The following is a 17,211-nucleotide window of genomic DNA, read 5'->3' as shown; positions in this document are numbered from 1 at the left end:
AGTGGAATGGGAATTACCTAAAAAGATATTCACAGCACCAACTTTAATCAGACATCAATATTAATCAGGCATTTTACTCACAATTCGAAACACTAGAAGACAATGAAATAACATTTATAGAGTTCTGAGGGAAAATAATTAACCCAAGAATTAATTCTATACCCAGGAAAACTCTCATATGGGAGGGAAAAACACAATTTTAGATATGTAAAGATTCAGAGAATATACTACATATGCACTGTTTCTAGGAAAATTTTTAATACTTCAGCAAAAACCAAATTTCAGTCAGAAAAAAAAGAACTAAAAAAAATAATGTGATACAAAAGAAATATCTGTCAACAATAACATCTACAAAAGAGAAATAAATGTAAATATTTTGTAAACACAGTTAAGAACGCAGAAAAGACTGGAGAATAGGAACATCTGCAAAATGACAAATATATAAGAAGCCCTTACAGAAAAATTCACGATGGGAAACAGAAGAGGTGACAATAGCAACAAAATTCTAGATACTAGAAAGGAGATAAGTAGTAAATGACCTTGCAGACTCAAGAAAACAATCCCAGGCAGACAGTGCAAACTAAGAACTAACCCATTTTATACTCTGAATCTTCAAAAGACTTAGGAACTGGCAGCACCAAGTCACTCTGAAATGGGAAGAAGAAAGGAGGAGGAAGCTAAAATAAAGAGAATTTTGGAGAAAGCTGCTTGAGTTTTGGTTAGATGCTAAGATTCTCTTCCCCACTCCATCAAGCTAGGTTACTGCTGTTCCCCAACCACAGCAGAAGTCTGGAGGTTATTTTCTGCAGAAAGTAAAACAGAATCTTTGAAATACAGGATACCAGACACAGCTGAGAAAGTGGGTACCATACCAAAAAGAAGAGGATTAAATGACCATATACATATGAGACACAAACCCCATCCCATGCCCCAGTTGGCTCCTAGGCTAAAACAGGGCTACTGAAAGTGTGGTTTGCTGATGATCCATGAACCATTTGTCACCAGTCCATGACAAGATTTGTACAGAAACTGAGTAAGCATTTAGAAACTGTAACAGCACTTTCACGGTGTTAAGTTTATGTCTGTTGAATCCAACAATAAAAATTTGGACTTGTTTTGCATGCTTTCTTTTTAAAATTTCATTTTCTTTTTTGTTTTTTACCTTGCTAAAAATCATTTTATTTTTCGTTCAATAAACATTGTCCATGGATTTCCCATAAAATTTCATTTTCTAGAAATAAAGGCACTACAACATACTAATAATGGGAATGTAAGCTGACAGAACTTTCATAAAAAACAATTTGTAAAATATATGTATTTATTATAAATATTATAATAATTTTTATAATATAAACATAAATATAAACATATCTACATCTACATATATGCTGGGGGAGAAAGTACAATAATTTCCAATTCACTCCTAGAAATCTATCCTAAAGGTAATAATCAGATGTTCACAGAAGCACTGTTTACAAAATCACAAAATTAAAAATAACTAAAAGCCCACCAATAAATAATTTATGGTATTTCTATTCAATGGAATACTCTTCAATTTTAAAAACAACATTGTAAACCCACATTTATTAACAGGAAGAGATCCAAGACACATCAAGTGAAAAAAACAGAAATCAAATGGTAGACATGTTAGGATTTAATTTGTTCAACTCTTATTAGATGGGTAGAAAATAGATGGATAAACAGACACATGGTCCCCTACAAACTCTCAGTAAGAAGTCAAGAACATACACACAAAAAATGTTTATAGTGATTACTGGTTATCCTTAGGTCAGTGTTTCTTAAAATGTTATCCTTGGATTACTATGACCTCCACACTGGCATACTTCCTTATCATAGCACAAGCAAATAGCTTACATTTGGATGTAACAAGAATGACAATCTCTTTGTCCCTAGACCACACTATTATGAAGCTTTATCAAAAAAAGTGGCATGAATCCATGAAACTTTTGTAATTCTCAAACAAAGCAACTGACTTTGTGGTAAACCAACTAAGCTTTTCCTGAACAAACTCAAAATAGTAAACTTGACACCAGTATAAAATTGAAGAATGTTGACACTAAAGGTGGACAAGAAATTAAAACAAAATAGGTATTATTCAACGCTGTCCTCCCCTTATCAACACACAGGTACCCAATTACACTGTAACAGCTGCAAAGCTAACGGCAAACATAATACTCAGAAAATGAAGAACTATGCTATTAGATGTCACTATACCTCATAAATTTATGCTGTGAAGATAAATTTTTTAATTTAACAATTAATTTGAAAGCCATGAGGTTATTTAAAAAGTAAGTAAAAAGAGAGTTGGCACCACCAGAATAGCAGTTATGTATGCACTGCTGTTAAACAAATAAAAAGTTGTATGTATTTTATACAGAAAACAAGTAGTATTCAACTAATAATACGATTCCTGATCTTGGTACATTGTTAAAAGAAAGAATAAAAATTGTAACATCAATCTAAGTTTGACTTTTTTTTTCTATACACTATATAAAGAAATAAATAGCAAGTATAATGTTGAACTGTTTTTGCATTAGTTAAGCATATAATTCTTTAATAAAGTACTGGTTTTGATCTGACAAAATTGTATTTATTCTTATTTTCTTTTCTAGTGTTCTCATTAAGTTTTGGTATTGGTATTATGAAGAATTTGTAAAATGAATTGGGGTACCTTCCATCATTTAATCTGCTCTTGAACAGTTCACTGAACATGAGACTTGCCTGCTCTTTAAAATTACACAGACTGCACCAACACACCATATGGATCTGGTACCTTTTTAAATTTTAGACTTACAATCTTTGTAAGTTCTTCTATGGTTTCTGGGATCTTTGGGTTTTCTACTGCTTAAGTCACTTTTGGCAATTTATGTTTTCCTTGAAAAAAAAAAAGCAATTTCCTTCACATTTTCTAAGTATACCTCCATAAACCTCACTTTTAACAATCTATCCTACAGAAATAAAAGCACAACATAGAGATATGTATCAGTAGCACTTAAATGTCCACGAATAGGAAAATGATTAAGTAAATTATGGAATATCCACATGAAAACAATATAAAGAAAGAGGTATATGTATTGAATTGCCTTGGAAAGATATTTATTGTGAAATTTTTTTAGTTTTCAAAAAAGGAAGTTGTAGACTAAGGCATGTAATATATTTTTAAATTAGCAGGAAAGAGCCTTGTTTTTATGTCAGAAGCAAAGATCCTATGAGTACATGTTTGTACACAGACAAATTTATAGATATCCTTCAAACTACTGATAACAGGTTAATTTATTTTAAAGGAATGACAGCATGGCACAGCAAAAAACAAAATAAAATAAAACAAAAACAAAAAACCAAACAAACCAAAACAACATGGAAAGAATCATCAGATCTCGTAAGAACCTTGACTGAAACCAAGAAGGCAATGTCACTACCACAAGTCTTTACTGAGGCCTGCCTGTATATTCCTGCCCTTGAATTCTAGGAAATTCTGTATCCTTAACGTAATTCCCCCTTTTCAGCTGACATTAGCTTAAACTAGCTTAAGCTAGTTTTATTACTTGTAACCAAAGTTTCTTTCTTTTTGTTTTTTTTTAATTGGAGTATAATTGCTTTACAATGTTTTGTTAATTTCTGCTGTACAACGAAGTGAATCAGCTATATGTATACATATATCCCCTCACTCTTGGACCTCCCTCCCATTCCCCATCCCACCCAGCTAGGTCATCACAGAGCACCCAGCTGAGCTGCCTGTGCTATACCACAGGTTCCCACTAGCTATTTTACACATGGTAGTGTATTTATGGCAAACCTAATCTCCCAATTCATCCCACCCTTCCCTTCCCTCCCTGTGTCCACACGTCTGTTCTCTACGTCTGCATCGCTGACATTAAGTTAATAGATCAATGTTGACTGTGTTTATTTCACAGAAAGGAAGGTTTTGTGATGATCCTTTGAAGAGTTAAACGACTTAAACAGGTAAGAAAGGAGGAAAGGTTATCTAGACCAGAAAAAAAGAAATATTAGAAGAACTGCAGGATCTAGATCACAGACAGAATGGCAAGGTTAAGTAAGAAGACTACAGAGGCGGGCTTCCCTGGTGGCGCAGTGGCTGAGAGTCCGCCTGCCGATGCAGGGGACGCGGCTTCGTGCCCCGGTCCAGGAAGATCCCACATGCTGCGGAGCAGCTGGGCCCGTGAGCCATGGCCGCTGAGCCTGCGCATCCGGAGCCTGTGCTCCGCAACCGGAGAGGCCACAACAGTGAGAGACCCGCGTACCGCAAAAAAAAAAAAAAAAAAAAAAGAATACAGAGGACAAATTTGAACTTGAAATGAAAGGTAACAAGGAGCCACCCATATTACTTTATGAGCAGAGAGTTATGAAAGCAGTACTTTAGAAATAGTATTAGAATGCTACTAGACAGCAAGATATATTGGAGAAAGAGAGTAAAAATAGAAGTGAGAAAACTAAGAGGACTAAGTGACAATCCAAACAAAAAAGTGAGGAACCAGAGAACTGGCAGTGTTAGCATATGTTAGGAATCACACAGTAGGTACAGAGAAAGTTTTTAAAAGATGATTCCCAGAGTAAAATGCCAAGGATAGAGACTTAGAGTGAATCAAAAAGTGCCATTCCTGGAGAGTCTTTTTTGCTTTCTACAACAGAGTTTTGTTTTGCTTTAAAAAGCAAAGACATTCTACAGTGTTCAGTTTTAGTGAAAAGGTATAAAAAGAATCTATGTGCTAACTCACAACGTTCTAGTTGCTCAAACATTAAACAAAGAACTAAAAAAACTCTTAGTTTAGCCCTATTTGTGACTCAGCATGTACCTCTGTAACCTAACTTGTCACATTAATTGTCCATACACAGTTAAGAAAACTGATTAGTCATTATTTTTTATAACTATTGCATTCCTTGAGTTATTGAATTTTTCTCTGCAGAGATAACTGAATGCAAAACAATCATATAAACATACAACTGGAGATAGAACAAAGCAGCATGAAGCAGGAAGAGCTTGCTGAAAAACATAAAGTTCTGCCTAAAAGGAACCTAGAATACACAAAATACTAAAACTCTTATTTTCAAAGCAGAACCTATTTTATTTTTTAATTGGGGTATAGTTGTTTTACAATGTTGTGTTAGTAGAAACTAACAGAACCTATTTTAATGTCCTCAAAATAAACTATTATCTTTTCATGACTTGGAACATTTTGGGCTTACTCTTTTTGTAGCTGTTTTAAGTTTTTAAAAAGTTTACCCCAGAAGCCGACACCTATCTTATTATAAACAAGTGAAAAATAAATATTGTAGAAATTTATATTGAAAGTCAGCTCCCTTCAAATCATTGTGGTCTAATGACCTAACTTACCACAAAAAAGAGAAATAAAAAGTTAAGTATGCAAATGTGATCAAGTACAGATATAGAAATATTCAAAATGCTAGTGTACATGTGAGCCACATACCATTCAGGTAGATTTGTGACACTGGTATACAATTATGAAGGAGTTTAAAATAAAAATTAAAATACAGAAGCAGTTCCTGACTCAGATGAATCTTATTTCTTTTTACTCTCTGAAACTATAACTGCTCACTGTACACACACACACAGCCCAACACATAAGATGCTTTCTGCTCCCCAATATATACACCTATATTTACCTTTGTTCATACTGTTTCCTTTCACCAGGCTTGTCATCCCTCTTTCTCTTAATTCAATTCTGGTCAAACTTCTTTTCTAATTCTACTTCCTGTAGGGACATGAAACATTCTGCAATACACACTAATTTCCCCCCTTCTCTGAATATTCATTTCAAGGATAGCCATTGCGCATCACTTTATTACACTTTTATCGATACATCATTTCATTTTTAAGTTTTACCTCCCAAGATAACTTATAAGCATCTTAAAAATAAGTTCTATTTCGTATTTCTCATTTATCCTCACAAAAACCAAGAAGACTGGGCACACAGGGACCTAACAAATTCTTAATTCATTTATTCTTTTATTTTCGTCTCTCCATCCCCACTGGCATCACCTTAGTCCACTGTCATCTCTAACTTGGATTAAAATAATAGTCTTCCTAACTGGCATTCATGCTTCCCCCCCTGCCCACCAACCCTTCTCTGAATCCATTCTCCACACAGAAGCAAAAGTGATCTTCTTAATATAAAACAGGTTACAGTATTCTCTGCTTAAAACTCCTCAGGGGCTTCCCAAAGCACTTAGCAAGCAAAATTTAATCTCTTGGCCAAGGCCTGCAAGAAACAGTGACATCTGGTCCTGGACTTCACTCTTCAACTTCGTCTCATGCCACTCTTCCCATCTGTAAATATACTCCAGCAAGCTACCATATATAGACTCTCAGTTCCTCGATACTCCCTTCCTATCTTTCTTATCTCAGGCCTTTGCACCTGCTACTCCCTGCTTGAAATATTCTCTCTCCCATTCCTCAAATGGTTAGATCCTTCTTATCTTTTAGGCAGTTCAAATGTCACCATCTCAGAGAGGCTTTCCCCAACCTATAAGCCATTCCCTCCTCAAACAAAAAAAATTGTTCTCTATTTTAGCCCCTTGTATTTCTTTTTCTATAACATTTTCCCCTCTGGCAATATTTTATTTATTTGTCAATTTATTTTCTATCTGTCTCTACCACTGGAATAAAAGCACATAAACACATGGACCACACCTGTCACATTCTTTGCTATACCACCAGCATCTGGCACAGTGCTGGCCTTGTAGCTAGCACCAAATATGTGCTGGCCTTTGTTCTAAACCTTGGGAATACAGCAGTGAATGAAACAGACAAAAATCCCTCCTCTCCTCATGGAGCTAACACTCTACTGGTTATTTAGATAATATCAACATAAGTAAATTATATAATATAGTCAAAGGTGACAAATGCTGTGGAAAAAAACAAAGTAGAGAAGGAAAGGCAGAACCAGAGTTCTAATTTTAAATACAAAGTCAGGGAGACCTCACTTGAAACAGTCTGATTTGAGCTAAGATCTTAAGGAGCTGAGGCAGACAAGCAGCATTCCAAGAAAAGAAAAGAAAGAGTAAGTGCCAACACCCTGAGTGTGGAGTGTGCCTAACATGTCCGGTGAACAGCAAGAAGTTGGTCAGTATGATGGGAACAGAAAGCACCAGAGGGAAAGCAGCCGGAGAAGATGAGATCAAAGAAGTAATGAGGAGAGATGCTGGAGCATTTCGGGTAGAGAAATAACATGAGCTGAATCGTTTTTTGAAAAGATCACTTTGGCTGCTATGTTAAGAACCCAGTATTTGAGAGGGAGGTAAAAATGGAAGCAAGGAGACCACTTTGGAGACTATTATACGACAATTACCCAGCTAAGAGATGGTGGCTTGGTAGAGACAATAATGCATGGTCAGACTTTGAATATATTTTAAAGATAGAGCCTATAGGATTTGCTGACAGACTAAATTTGGTCTATGAGAGAAAGAAACACATCAAGGATAACTCTGAAAGTTCTGACCTCACCAACTGGAAGAAATGAGTTGCTCTTTACTAAGAAAAGGTAGTGTGGGAGTAGTAGGTTTGGAAAGGATATCAAGAATTTGGTTTTGGTCATGTAGAATTGGAGATATCCAGTTGACATCCAAATGGAAACATGGAATGTGTAACCGAATAAAAAATACAGAGGTCTAGGTGTTAAGATAAAATTTGGGGAGTTATTAGTCTGTGTATATATATGTGTATGTATTTTTGTATATAGAACTGAATGAAAGGGGTAAGTAAAAAAAGAGAGAAGTCCAAGGCGTGAGCCTTAAGATACCCTAACATTGAGAGGATAAAGAAGAGAAGAGCTGGCGTGGCTGAAAGGAATGAGCAGTGAGAATGAAGGTAAATTAGGAGAGTGGTACCCTCAAAGCAAAGTGAAGAAAGTGGTTCCAGAATCATAATGATCAACTCTGTCAAATAAGATGAAGACTGAGAAATGACCCCTGGACTTAATGTCAAGAGTGCTGGTGACACTGATTAGAATGGTTTCAGTGGCTCACAAACATGAATTTAAGAGAAAATGGGAAGAGATGTAGAGGTGTAATACAGACAACTGTTTCAAGGAATTTTACTACAAAGGACCAAGAAATAGAGGAGTTGGAGTTTTTTGATTTGTTTGTTTTTTAAAGGTAGAAGAAATTATAGTATGATTGTATGCTCATAAAAATGATCCAGTAAAAATGTTAAAATTAGTAATGGAAGAGAGAAAGAAAAGAAATGCAGGCAATGTCCTTTAGTAAGTGAGAAGAGATGCAATCTAGTGAACAAGTGGAAGAGTTGAACTTAGAAAAGAACAAAGATAATTCACCTGTAGTTACTGGAGAGAAAGAAAAGGACATCAGCAGGTGGGTAGATGTTATTGTGAGAGGTTGTGGAGAGAAATGCCTCACTTAAGTCTACGATAGGGGTTGGCAAACTACAGCCAACAGCCAATTCTGGCCTGCTGCCTATTTTTGTAAATTAAGTTTTATTGGAACACAGCCACATTCATTCATTTACATATTGTTTATGGCTGCTTTGGTGTTACACAGCTGCTGATAGGTACAACAGAAACCATATGTCCACAAAGCCTAAAATATATACTACCTGGCCATTTATAGCAAAAATTTGCCAACCCTGGTATATTGGAATCTCTGTTAACTCTTTGAGCTGAGGACCAAATAGAAAAGAAGAAACAAAGGAGAAAGAAGAAAAAAGGAAGAAGATAAACAAAGAAGAAAGAAGATAAACAAAGACCTAGGAAACAACAGCATTTAGTGAGAATGACACATTAACCTATACATCATTCCTAATACCTGGAGCTCAGAAATATTCTATGAGTAATCAAACATTACTTTAATTTCACTCATCTCTTCAAATGTTTTTATAACTATTGCTATATTAGTTTTGAACTGGCTTTATCTCTACAGAGGAGGTATGGTTTTGCCACTGTACTAAGGGAGCTCTCAAAAAGAAGGAGGTAAGAAGAAATTAACTACATATAAAACACAGAACAGCATCGCAGGTTAATTACATTTTTTTTTTAATTTTCAAGGTGGATGGTTATTAGCAACAAGATCTTTTCCATGACAAATAAATATACACCACTTGAATACACTTATTTTATATCTTAGCATCACAAAAATGGCATCACACTGAAAGAAATACAAACATTTTACTCAAAGAAAGCTCCACCTTAGTAGAAAGAAGCAAAATTTCTGCCTGGCTTTCCAAATACCTCACACATAGATTTACTTAAAACAGCCAACCTTATTTCCCATTACCTCTCATTCCCCCAAAATACAAACTGTTATTGTCAAACCAGTCTCCTCCCAATCTTGGATGAACACTTAATCACTTTCAACTCCATCCATTCTTCAATTATTCTTTATGCCTATCAAAACCCAATTCATAAGTCAAAATCCATTTGAAGTTATACCTCCTTTCAAGAAACCTTTCTAGACTGGGCCAGCCCTCACTAATTTCCTCCCTATCAGAACTCAGACTTACAACCCATATGACTGTGCATTCATTTAACCTTTTTAGCCATTTGTATTATGTTTCATGTATATTAATCTGGACTACTTAACTAAACTATAAGCACTTTGAAAGCAAAGAGCTCCTCTTATTCTTATATATTACTAAAAAGCTAAGTACACCACAGGTTATTCTCAACACACTCTTGTCGATCTGTGTAACCTAAGTATATAAAAATGTGCTGTATTAGAAAAAGTCCACCATCCACTCAGCCAAGTATGTACAATCCTTGACTACCCAGGCAGGTGCACATACTTGTACATACTACTATGTATCCGATAAATATTTGTAGATTGAATGAAGGACTAAATACATGTATAATGAATGAATGCATGCATGCATGCATGAATAAAAGGTATCTTTTATAAGGCAGAGGGAAAGGGCGAATTATGTATGGACGTGAATGATCAACTTGAAGCTATAGATCTTAAATTCATAAAGGCCATATATTCATCAGGAGGTTTTCTGCTACAATCCAATTCAAACTAACTCATATGCAGAATTTTGGGCCAAGGGACTGGAAAGGACACCAGGGTAGCAGACAGAATAAAAAAAAACCCATAGATACCTCATACCATGGCTCCTGGGACTAAAAGTGGTACTCTATCTCCATCTATCTCCCATCTATATGGCTTCACTTTCACCTACTACAAATGCGGTTCTCATACACATAGAAAAGAATGTCACTAGCATCCTCCCAGATTAACAACATTAGAGAAAAGGGAGCATCTTTCTCCCAGCATTCATATATCAATTTCAAAGGATTCTGATTGGCTCTGCTTGAGTAACGGGCAATCACTGTTGCAACAGGGATGCCTGGGCTTGCGTTATAACACTGACTCATAAGACAAGACACCAACCACTCATAACAGGGGACGGATGGTTCCCCAAACGAAGAGATACTGGGTTGACGAAAACAATATGCATACACACATATATATACGTCTTCTACCAGCCACAACCTCCAACAACTCAATTTTAATTAGGAATTGGTGATGACTTTACCATATTTTGAAATTATTTGAACTCCTATAAAGCCAATATTTGTTTTCAGCTATTACCACTTCTTGAAATGAGACCCACATGAAACCCACTTAATTTTCCTAAGCTTCAAGTCATGCACCTGCATTCCAATATTCTGACACTGGTTTCATGCAGTCACACCAATCATGATTTTAAAATTTTAGTCAGATTTTGCTTATAATTTTTAAGCTCAGATAATCCAAATCATTTTGATCTGTCACCATACAGCAGTCTCTTATTTACTTCGTTACACGTGAAGCTTTCATTGTTCACCATGTTACTTTTTTTGAGTAGTTTGGCTCAAACTTAGCAAAGAAAACTCTTAGCACTCAGCATTTACTTTCTCTGTTAAGGAGCAACACAGTACCCATGTGAATCTCACGGTAAGAGATCAAACAAATGTTATATACGAAGAAATGACACATGTAAATGAACATAAATGATAACCTGGTATCTCAACTTAGCTTTGTTGCTCTCTTACTGTAGTTGTTATATTACCTTAGCTTTTAATAAAATAATTTGTACCTTTGTGAAAAATGGCCTGAAAAAAAAAATCCATCTGCTAGTAAAGTTCACAGAACATGGTTACGATTACTACAGTAATAATTTAAGTTGGTATAGTCTACTTAAATTATTTTAGTAGTTACATACACAATCTTATTCCTAACTTAGGGTTCTACTTATGGGTATACATTTGGTGAGGGGAATTATATGATACTGTGATATCCCCAAATCTATCCAACACAAACAGCAAGAGGCACTTGTGTTTCAAGGATAAATAAGCCACGTTTTTGTAAAAGGGTAAAATATTTTCCACTGAGTGCAAAGGTTTCCTTATTGTAACACCATGGATTTGTTGGCAGGCATTTTTCCTTCTTTTTGTCCAAACCAGGATATTCAGACGACTGTTTCCAGGAAACCAGTCATAACTTCTATAGTGATTCCTAAGTCCCTTTTCTGTCTCACAATGCAGATATTAATCACAATACAAATATACATTAGATAATTTTTATTTAGGTGCATTACTTTGCACTTACTAGAGCAAAACAGAAACACTCTTCTGGCCATTTATACAGCTTCAAAACATCTTCCTACCATATTTATCTCCATCATCCATTACCTAGGAGCCCTTAATGTCATCTTTATACTTAGAAGGATGATATAGTTAAAATCATCTTTAGATTTCTAATGCAATGTTGAAACATAAACTATGAAACAAAAAACTACTTTTTTTGCTTCCATTAAAATGAAAACCCACATGTATTTTATTTAGGCCAAAAGTAAAACTATAACTTACGGAACTTCATATATAGGTAACTATTCCATTTTGCCCAATATTAAAACATATTAACTTACTACTTAATAGACTATGTACTATAGTACTTCAATCTTCACCATACCTCTTTCTTCAAGGAACAAAAGGCACACAATTTAATGCTTGGACAAAGCCACAATCAGGAGCAGTGATCAAAAGAAGAGATGATATCTGGAAATGAAGACCAAAATTTTAAAACTTTGACTGCAAAAACTGTCAGTAAAATGTTTTTAAACTTTTGATTCAGTTATGCTTCATAGTCAACGTATGTGTATAAATTTAGAAGAAAAAAATCTCTCTGCACTTAAGACAAATAACCTATCATCGACACCCAGTGATAACATGTCATAAATTTACAAGTCACAAAACTCAAAGCTTAGAAGGGAGCTTAGAATCAATCTAATTCAATATCTTCATTTATTACATGATAAGGAAAATGAGTCTTGTCTAAATTCACAAAGGTAGAACTAGAATCTGGATCTGATTCCAACCTAGATATCCTACCATGATAATGCTACCTCTTAATACTCACTTCTGATATCCACGGTTCCATGAAAATTGCTCACCATGTGAAGCCAATACCCCATATAGAACCGAAATACTCATAGCCTACACATCTGATATAAGATAATTAAGAATACTTTCAACTTTAACTCTTTTCTTTTGCTTATAGTGCTTTGCCAAAAAACTTTTAGTAGAGTAACTGAAGGAAACTGGGCAAGGTCCAAGTCTTTTATCTTTAAAAAAAAAAAAAAAAAAGCTGTATTAGGTGATCTACAGTACACAATGCTTTATCAAAAATAAACAGGAAAGTAAACAATAAAAGTATATTAAAAGAGCATGTTTAAAGTATATTTTAAAGTCAAACTGTAGAGTTATGCTAAAATATATCCCCTCTGGAATGTTTCAAGATATAAAAACTTTGGGATCACAACAGACTACACTATTACCAGACAGGATAGGAGAAGATCTGAAGTGTGATGATAAAAATCTCAAGCATTTAAAAGCTCATACATTATCAATGTGCAAAGTAGATATTCACTGTGGTTGCTGTCCTTTTATCCTTCCCAAATAACAGACATAAAACGTTTTGAATTGATATTTATACTTACTTTTCATGGCAACAACAAGGAAAAATTTGGATGTGCAGAACAGGTGTTAGATACCTACATTTTTCTCCCTCCCCACCCTTTTGTTAATTTTCTAGATCTAGGATTCATCTTATTTATGAGAATTTTAACAAAAATCAACATGGTCTACTATGCTTACCGTCCTCATGAAATGCTAACACCCTAAAAAAAGTTAATACAATGCAATGTCTTAATGAATTTCAGGAAAATTCAGTTTTGCTGAAAGATAATGAACCCATTTCTATTGACTTGCAGTTAAACTCTGAAAAATGTTAGGGTATTTCACAGAATCCATTTAAGTGATTTCTATCTGTTCAACTTGAGTACAATAACTTTACAGTACACTCAAATCAGATCCCTTCCTGCATGAAAAACAATTCAACCATTTCAGTAAACTAGGCCTAACACATAGACGTTCAAAGTTAACGAAATTCCCACCCTAATGTACAGTTTGGTGGTATGTTTCATCATCGTGACAACCGCTCAGAGTTCAACACTATTATGTATTCTTTAAACATTGACTTATTTTACTTTTCTAGTGTTTTTTTAAGTTTTGATATCCAAACATACCCAACGAATGTTTTCGCTAAAATTGTTCACAAACACTAAACGCCCCCAAATTTAAACCTAAAAAGAAAACTGAACCTGGACTTTTGCATTCAGAACGTTAAAGCTACCGTATTTGTTTCATTGGTCTACTTAAGAGCTATAACATTTTACCTTACATACATTCATCCTATATATTTTCAATTACCATAGCCATCTAGGAAGAGACTGTCTACTACTTGACAATAAGGACATCATGTTAAGAACAGACTCAAAATGGACCCTACAAGTAAGAAAGCCAGTTACAAAGAAATCCATCTGCCACTGGGTGTGGTTGGGGTCTGCACGGAAGAGCGCCCTTGGCCAACTCTGGAGGAGGGCGCGCGCGCCAGAGACTTGAGCATATCTGCAACAACAAAAAAAAAGACCTCCAAAGACCACAGACTGAACCCACAATGGGGACGCCGTCGAGTCGGGGTGCCGTGGACCTGCGAACCTACAGCTCGAGGGGTGCGGTCTGAGGGGTACCCAAGCAGTCTCCACCAGCCCCGGTACGCGCCGAGTGGGTGCTTCGAGCGCCGCGCGCCCCGCTCCGTCCCAAACACCGCGCCCGATCCGCCCCTTCCTCCGGGGCTCGGCTGCCCCTCGGGCTCGCGGAGGCACACTGTGCCGCGCTCCCGCTCCAGTTCCTGGACTGTGGAAGAGTGCGGAGTTCAAAAAGCCTCGACGTAAAGCAAGCCCAGGCTAAAGGACTGAAGGTTAGCTCTGGCAGCCTAAGAGCGCCTAGAAAAAGGACCGACTTCTCTAGAAAAACTTTGCGACAAGTTAGGCGGAAGCGCTGAATGGCCGGGACTATTTAACAGACGCTTCCTATCACGAGAGGCGGAACCCTGAGAGGGTTCGGGGGGTCCTGTAGCCCCCACAAACTCGCCCTTTGCCCCCTGGCTGGCTCTCTGTAAGTCCCGGCATCCTAACAGGTCTGGGCGGCCCCGCTCACGGGGAATACCTGTCGTGGTCCCCATTGCCTGCGAGTCCCTGATGGCGGCCATTATGCTTCCATCCGGGTTTTGCCGAAAAGCCGATCGCAGCGCTACCGGGAGCGCTCGCTGAGGCGGAGGGATTCGTGCCGCACCTGAGGCGAGCGGAAGAGGACGGAGGCCGGCAGGGTCCTCCCCCCACCCTGGTGAGTCTAGGCCACGGAGCTAGGCTCGCTGCTGACCTCTCGTTTAGCGCGTTTCACGGGTGCCTGACACGGCAGTGGCTCGCTCCCCCCCTTTGCTCACCAGCAGCTGGAGAGAGCCTACTTTCAATGGAATGAGAGACACACCTCCATTCTGTGCTCTTCAGAGAAGACATCAGAAGCAGGAACTGTGCTCTTGGCAAACCCTTGCTTGACTGGGAATGGTCTCAACCCTGAGATTTTAATCATTTCCGGCTTTGCAAATGGCGTCTCCCCCACTCCTTGCTTTTGACATGGCAGGGTTTAGCAGCCATTGCAGCCCATGTCAACGAAGGAAGCTGCCACAAGCAGCACTGGAAGACATACTGAACTCCAAACATGTACATATTTAATAATTGATCTGAAAACCATCGTTCAACAAGGGAGGCTCTCATCCCCATCAAAGGAATCTTTTCCAACACTACACACAGGGCTGACAAAGAGGTCAAGTAATATGATTAGGTTTGCGCCAGGGGCCAGTATGGCGCTTCTATCCTTTAGCGGATTTCTGAAATGAAATCTATTAATTGACCTCACTTTTTTACATAAATTACCTTCCTTGGGAGGGGGTGGGGGTTGTTATGGTGGCAACTTTTTTTAAAATGAAAAAAATAACGTGACTGGAGGGGAGGGATATGCCAAAATATTAAAAGGGGCAGTGCGATAGAATTTTTGTCTTCTATTTTTTATGTTCCATATGTTCTTAGGAAGTATATATGCCGTTTGTGATTAAAAAAAACTTCTAAAATGTTAAACATTTTTCACTGTCTTAGAGTATGCTTTTGAAAATGTTGACATGTAACCATACACACGATTTTCTGCATCCTTTAATAAAAATGTACTCTGGAATCCTCACTCTGTCTTTAAGGAATTTTCTTATCACTGTCTACTGGTCTACATAGTTCAAAAAAAGGAAATGAGAGGTAGTACACATTAGGTGTGTTCATATATCTTGTACTCGTATGCCTGTATAAAACACACAAGGAGAAATCTTACATAAACACCTAAAGGAATGCCAATATGGAACGAAGAACATGTTTACAAAATGGATTTTATTTTGCATTAAACATCCTCCTCCTCTCTCCCATCTTTATTTCCATGCAAGTCAGACATGCACATACATCACAGAGGAAAGAGAAGTAGGATTTTTTTTTAATAGCAAAAAACATGATGATAATTGGGAACATGAACAGTTATTTTGTGTTTTGATGTAATTTTTGTTTTTCACATTAAGAAATTTCACCCCTCTTCTCTGCAGTACATACATTACAACTTCACCCTTGCATTATACATTCACCTAAAAAATCTTGCAAACCTGCATATGTTATGAAAGAATTAGATTGTACGTTTATATCGGCCCCAAACTTGTCTCTTCCCTCTTTTCTTCCTCCATCTGTATCACACAACCTCCATCCACTCTCTTGCCCTCTTTTTAGAACATTAAGGTTAGCACATAAAAGGTAATGAAACACAAGGAAGGAAAGACGATGGTTAAAAGAAAGAGCGAGAAAGAATACAAAGAAGAGGATATTGAAACATAGCTTAAGAAAGGATTCTGGATTATTCTATACTTCACAAAAATAGTTAACATATAAGTGGAAATTACATGTCACTCTAGGGATTCACACCTTCGAATCATAGATAACATCATACCACAATAAAGTTATAACAAGCTTATATATGCATTTACAAAAATGTAAGCACGCTTTTAGTTGTAGTTTGTATATCATAAGCATTATAAAAATGATAACTGTTACAACCATAATTAAAGAATTAAATGATATTAATTTGGAGAACAATTCTCTCTAAATGGCTGTCTCCTTTTTGCTGATCTCTCAAGTCCACACGCCCTACCTCCAAAAATATAATCAAGTGTAACCAGAATTGGAAGAATAGAGATACCAAGAGCCTGGGTGATCGAGCTTAAAGTGCTCACACTTCTTGGTTAAGAAATTATAGGTTGATTACTCTCTTCAATTTATCAAACAAGTGTTAGTTGAACATGAGCTTCAAGTATCATCCTTCCCAATGGCCTCTGCAATGTTTGTTATTCAATATTTATTCAGCAGACATGTTCTTGAACACTGTTTATGTGCCAGAAACTGTGCTAGTGATAAGACATGACCCCTTATGGAGTAACAAGTATGATGGGAGATTTTTGATACCTAAAAGATTTCATGATTCAACACAGCAATTACAAAGGTGGGATTTCAGACACTGTGATAGGTGATGAGAAAGATATTTTTTAGGGTAGGCATCCCTGCCAGTTTCCTCTCAACTCAGACTTCCTAGATGACCAAGACTTTGGATATGCTATTTCTATTGTTTTTATTAAAGATAGTAAAGTCTCTCTTAATTCTTTCAGTGGATAATATATTCAACTGTGAAGAATGTTAAACTATATAAACTATATTGGCCTTACATAAATATTTTAGGG

The 17,211-nt window shown here is 36.6% G+C and overlaps 1 protein-coding gene across 9 annotated transcripts in view; it reads right to left on the bottom strand.

Annotated features, from left to right (window-relative positions):
* Positions 1–14,856, bottom strand: part of ZNF518A (zinc finger protein 518A) — a 53,547-nt gene extending 38,691 nt beyond the window's left edge. For 4 of the 9 annotated variants that reach the window (XR_003797053.1, XM_029245493.1, XM_029245501.1 and 1 more), the window contains exon 1: positions 11,965–12,176. The gene's annotated coding sequence lies outside the window, so the exon portion shown is untranslated. Of the gene's footprint in view, positions 1–5,664; positions 5,754–11,964; positions 12,177–12,411; positions 12,589–14,055; positions 14,113–14,561; positions 14,644–14,838 lie in introns of those variants that run through there. The other 5 variants (XM_029245498.1, XM_029245497.1, XM_029245496.1 and 2 more) reach the window with 5 other exon arrangements.
* Between the last annotated feature and the right edge of the window lie 2,355 nt (positions 14,857–17,211).

Source organism: Monodon monoceros, unplaced genomic scaffold, assembly GCF_005190385.1.
Source record: "Monodon monoceros isolate NGI ecotype Baffin Bay Population unplaced genomic scaffold, NGI_Narwhal_1 Super_Scaffold_4, whole genome shotgun sequence".
Lineage (NCBI taxonomy): Eukaryota > Metazoa > Chordata > Mammalia > Artiodactyla > Monodontidae > Monodon > Monodon monoceros.
This window is presented reverse-complemented; position numbering and strand designations above follow the sequence as displayed.